At 38.1% G+C, this 5,944-nt stretch overlaps 1 non-coding gene across 1 annotated transcript; it reads right to left on the bottom strand.

Moving 5' to 3' along the window:
• Positions 1 to 2,031: 2,031 nt before the first annotated feature.
• On the bottom strand, positions 2,032 to 2,138 carry LOC141654500 (small nucleolar RNA R71). The gene has a single exon (XR_012548058.1). It is a non-coding gene; the product is annotated as a small nucleolar RNA R71 (small nucleolar RNA).
• Positions 2,139 to 5,944: the final 3,806 nt, after the last annotated feature.

Below are 5,944 nucleotides of genomic sequence, written 5' to 3'. Positions count from 1 at the left end.
TTGTGACAGCTGTGATGTTGTGTGTGTGAGATTGTGGTGGAGTCACTTGTGGGAGTGGCTTCACACCCTAGTTCGCCCTCCGTGGAACCCGTCACGGGAGGGAATGTGCACATTAAGGGACAGGGATTGTTAGTCGCTCGTTGATGAGCTGGACTAGGTGGGGATGGGCTGCGGTCACCCACTGGCGGCGAGGATTACCTGTTGCGATGGGTAATCTGGCAGGGCTACACACTTCGGTGTGTAGTCGGTTCCTGAGTGAGATCGGGAGACCGGGGATGGAGGATGATCACCGGTTACACTATTTGTTTGTCTTATTTGAATTATGCGATGAATCGACCCCGTGTTGTTGTTTTGTAAAACCTGCGGTGATCCATTCGGGGATGGTGAGCAGATATGACAGGTAATGCAGATGTTTAGCTATGGGACAGACATGGGAGTCATCACTTCGAGTCTAGTTTCCGCCGTTACGAGTTTAGCCGTCCTTGATTTCAGTTGTATTGAAGTCCTTACACTTTTAGTTTGAGTTGGTCTGAGATAATGTATTCGCTAACTCTTTATACGTTAATAAATGTTGTTTGGAATTTGTAACTTTGATATACTAACCTCGGGAAAACGAGATGGTAACAACCTTTCATGCTTAGGTAGTCCTTGGTAAGGTACCTTGGTATGAGGGGGTGTTACAGTTAATATTTGGGTTTTGAGTGATTGTTTAGCCTTTGTAAACATGCATACAAGGTGTTTGATGAATTTTGTGTATGAAATTTCATACCTTTCATCAGTTTATACTTAGTATATTCATAGATGAGAGTTTATGTGGGTACCTGATAGTATGTTTATGATTAGTTTGAATGCATTGTGATGATTTTGTGTTTGAATTTAGGAGAGACTAAGTAATTAGTCCATAATCCTAGGCATTTAATTACCCAAGACTTGTTAACACCCATACCTAGTTTACCTTGCTTAAGGGAACCCAAAGATCCTAGTCTTTCATCATTCGTTTGCATATCATTATCTTAGTTAACTCGTTTTTTTTTACTCTAGTCGTAGTTTAGTTATTATCACCACTTTCATTGTCATTCCACTAAACAAGGACTTAAACGAAATAAGTATATATCCACCCCATCTTTACGAACGATCCCCTCATTATACTACTAAAATTAGGAGTTTTACAAATTATTTTTGATACCGGAATTGACGACAAAGCCGAGCTATCAAAATGGCGTTGTTGCCAGGGATGGCGTTAGATTATACTTAAATAGTTAGAGTCTTAGGTTTAGTCTTTGTGTTATTGTTTGCTTGTTTGAGTAGTGTATTGTTTCTTGTAGAGTCTTTGTGTTATTGCTCTCCCCTAGTGCCTAAAAACACTAGAAGACTAACGGTTTGTTGAAGTGTATGCCTAGAGGAGACTTTAATCCTTTGCTTAGTGAGCCGGAACCGGAAAGGCTATATAGAACTTTGAGGACAACGACCTTTTCAAGGGTTAGGATTTCCAACTCTGAAACTTTAAACCAAGCTAGCACATCCACCCAAACACACCTTGAAACCACCATTCAAGTGCAAACAATCGACACAATTGATCCTTTTGAAGAAAACCCTTTTTACAACACCCAAATCCCAAACACACCACCTCAAACACCACCATACCCACCTCTTATTGAACCATAAATTGGCGCTCTAAGAGACCACAACCGGCCAAACCCGGATGATTCCACTTCTCCGATCAACTTTGGTGTCGTGGCTCCTAACAACTTTGAAATCCACCCCGCTCAATTTGGGTTGATTGATAGGGATTGCTTTAGTGGTAACATTGACGAGGATGACCATGCTCACCTTAGGAAGTTTAAGAGTAAGTTTGTGATGATGAAAATAAATGGAGTGCCCGAAAACACCTTGAGGTTAATGGTGTTTCCCTTTTCGTTGAGAGACAAGGCGGACCGGTGGCTAAACATTCATCGACCAAATACATTCACTACTTGGGATGACTTGGCCAAAGCCTTCCTTACCAAGTACTACCCCCCTTCTAAAACCGCCATTCTCCGAAATAAAATCAGCACATCTCAACAAGAAGACGGGGAATCTTTTGGAGAAGCTTGAGATAGGTTCCAAGACCTTATAGCCCGTTGCCCACATCATGGAATTCCCACGTGGTATGTTACTCCAACGTTCTTTCAAACTCTATTTCCGAGAACTAAGGAAATGGTAAATGCCTCCATGGGGGGAGGATTTTACCATTTGGGAGATGCCGATGGCTCGGCCCTCATCAAGAAAATGGTTGAATTGAAAGCTAATTATGGGTCAAGAGGGAATGTTTTGAGGAGAAGTAGTTGTTACCCTCAAGAGAATTTTTCAAATTCTAATGCCAAAAAAATGCCAAGCTAGATCTTCTCACGAAGAAGTTTGAGGAAATGACAAGGAAACAAGTGAATCAAGCAAGTGGCTCCCATGGTCTTCTCATGGAGGAGGTTGTTCAAGGACCTTCATGTGAGTTGTGTGGAGGGATTGGTCACACATTTGATGTATGTGGTAACAATACATACAACATGGGTGGTGATGAGAATATTCAAGATGTTAATGCCTTCCAACGCTACAACAACTCCACGAGGCCATCGAGACCCTCTTTCAACAATCAAAACAACTACAACCCAAACTTTAATGTTTACCATCCGGATATGAAGAACCATCCATACATGAGCTACAAGAGTACGAATGTGCAAAACCCAAAACACATTCAACCACAAATCTAAAACACCAACCCACCCGAATTTTCTCAACCAAGGGGTGGAGGGCAAAATCAAAGGAATAACTTTGAGAACCAAAATCAAGGGTTCTACAACAACCAAAACCAAAACCAAAACCAAAACTTTAGGAACCAAAATCAAGGATACCAAGACTATTTGTATAACCAAGGTAATCAAGGCTTTAATCAAGGGTTCCATGGGAACCAATGATTTGGTCAAGGGTTCCAAGACCAAGGTTTTAATCAAAATTTCCAAGGACAAGGGTATAACCAAGGGCAAGGGTCAAATTATAACAACCAAGGGCGTAGAGGAAATTATCAAAGGAACCAAAACAACAACAAAAATCAAGGCTTAAACAATCGCTTTGACTATGGGTTCCCTCTTCCTTTGGCTAACCAACTCTTCCAAGAACCGATGGGTGAAGCTTAATATGGTGAAATGGTAAGAGTTATGAAAAACATGCAAACATTACACAACCAAGAGATTAAAAACTTGCCGAGTGCTACTCAAAGGGAGAAGAGGGAAATGGATGCCCGGATGGCATCCCAAGCATTAGCTAACCCTCAAAGACCGCCAGGTGGTTTGCTTGCTCAAGGCCAAAGCTCAAAAGATGCCTCGGCAAATCATTAAGCACAAACGGTGCTTTTGAGAAGTGGTTGACACTTGAAGACCCCTACAAGGGTCTAGATGTCGAAGTTAATCCAAAGAGAAAGAGAATTGTAATGAATGATGGAAGAGAGAGTCCACCAATGACTCCCTCGACTAGAATGACTGAATCGAAGAAGGAAAGGGTAACAAATAAAGCAACAACAAGCAAGGAAGCTTCTAAGGGTAAAGACGCTGATGTGCTTGTTCAAGACCTCCCATATGAGGAGGAAATGGGTAAGGAAGATGGTGAATAAATACTTGTGCAACCTTCGTCAAAGGTAACATACAACCCATCCTCTCCAAAGGTACCCTCCAAATCTTAACTTTTCACTAACATCCCCTACCCTTCTAGAGCCATAATGTGGATGTGGGGATTCGGATTATCCACGGGTTTGAAAATCGTTTGGAGTCGCCACCAAATTTAAGGAAAGTTGAGAACCATAAATGAGACTTGAGTTCGTTGTCGAAAGTACATGATGGGAAGTTCGTTAATAAAACACCCACCCCCACCCGTTGCAATAACGGCCTCTACTAAGGAATACGATGGCTAATTGGACAAGATACAATTCGTTGTAAGAGAATGTAAACACCGTTTTGATCCTAACATGTGAGCTTGGTTTGTAATCGTTTAATGTATCTAATCTACTTTGTCCAAGTGATTTAGCATGTGAGGTTGATTTGAACTATACTAACAAGCATTAACAAACATGGCTTAGATGGGAATGGGAGAGCCGTTGGGGAACTAGCTATTACAACCTAGACGATTCTCGTCGACTCGGTTTGCAAACAATTGAAATAAAGATACAACTCGATCTAAATACAATTGCTAAACATAACACTTGACCCAATTTTGGCACGCCTACCTAGGTGCCTCAAAAACCGTGCCAATGATGAGGCCATGGCTCACATAGGACTTCGTCCTTAGCCTTATCATTGTTTGTTGCACTCACTTCGGTTTAATTGATTAAATATTTCAATTTAATCAATTAAAAACAAAGGTTTTGTAAAATTACTTTGACTCAAAATAGAGGACTAACTAGACCCATATTTTAAAGTACAAATTACATTACTTGAAATGAATTACAATAATTACAACGATTAAATAACTATAACAATTGAAATAAAACCGCAATAATTAAAATAAAACCAAAAATCGAACCAAACATGGCACGAAGGCCGAGGCATCACACGGCCTAAGGATGGTCAACGTTGACTATTCTAGTAATGTGCAATGAATCGAATGCTAAGCATGCGCAATTCAACTAGCGAGAAATCGTCATAAGAAAAGATGAATGAATTCATTTAATTCTTTAAAGAAGTTCATTTAAAATCCTATGTCGGGTTTTGTATGACCTATGAATGTCTAATTCATTTAACATGCATTATACATATTAATTGGTCAAGTTTAAGATTTAACAAACGATAACGATACAAATAACATACATGCATCATTAACAAATTAAACATGCGATTTAATCTAATTACTTCATAATTAAAATTAAACCAAAACATTAAACATGTGAATAAAACTAATTACTTCGTAATTAAATCATTAAACATGTGAAAATGAATTAAACTAATTAAAATTTCATTTTAAATGATTTAAAACACGTTATCGCCATACAATTAACAAATTGTTTCACTTTGTAAATTAAACACGATAATTATTCTAATCGGGGAAGTGGTAATTATACCCCTTTACTTTAGTCAATTGTGAAATCTAACCCCGTAACTTTTAATTGGAGTAATTAACCCCCTTATCTTTTCCAAAATGTGAAATTAAAACCCTTCTTTAATTTTCCGGCCAATACCTCACCGGAATTTCATTAAAATTCTATCATCCTCCATTGTGGAATCGTAAAATCGTGAAATTTTAGAATCGAATCAGGATTCTGATAACAATGGATGGAGTCTTTCATAACATGTATTTTTTCCGCGGATTTATAGATTCATCTATACACAAAATACCCTTTTATTTGGTAAATCTCTTGGAGGCAACAATTTATTCGGAGCAGGTTAACGCAAATGTATGGATATGAACTTGTGTTTCATTTTATGTTATATATTATTAGGCATAACAAAATAAGATGGTAATGCATTATTCCCCTCATACAGCAAACCTGCAATTATTCTTCTAGGATAACAAATCTGCAAATATTTGATTGAGAATGATGATAGAATATGTATGTATTCAATAGTAGATAATTAGATGAAATTATGCATTAATACTCCTTTTGTTTAATTCGCAAAAATGGAATTGATTGAACTGTACAATTTATGAATCATGATGGATTGACGATTCTTATAAAATTGATTTCTCCATATAACCAAGGATGATAAAATGAAATTCCGGTGAGATATTGGCCGGAAAATTAAAGAAGGGTTTAATTTCACATTTTGCAAAAGTTAAGGGGATTAATTACTCCAATTAAAAGTTAAGGGGTTAGATTTCACAATTGACTAAAGTAAAGGGGTCTAATTACTACTTTCCCGTTATTCTAATTAACATATTATCGTCATAAATTGAAATACAAGGATGTGGTTAATATACTATCTAT

The sequence above is a fragment of the Silene latifolia genome, chromosome 4 (genome assembly GCF_048544455.1).
Source record: "Silene latifolia isolate original U9 population chromosome 4, ASM4854445v1, whole genome shotgun sequence".
In the NCBI taxonomy this organism is placed as follows: Eukaryota; Viridiplantae; Streptophyta; class Magnoliopsida; order Caryophyllales; family Caryophyllaceae; genus Silene; species Silene latifolia.
The sequence above is the reverse complement of the archived record's forward strand: the minus strand, read 5'-3'. Positions and strand labels throughout refer to the sequence as shown.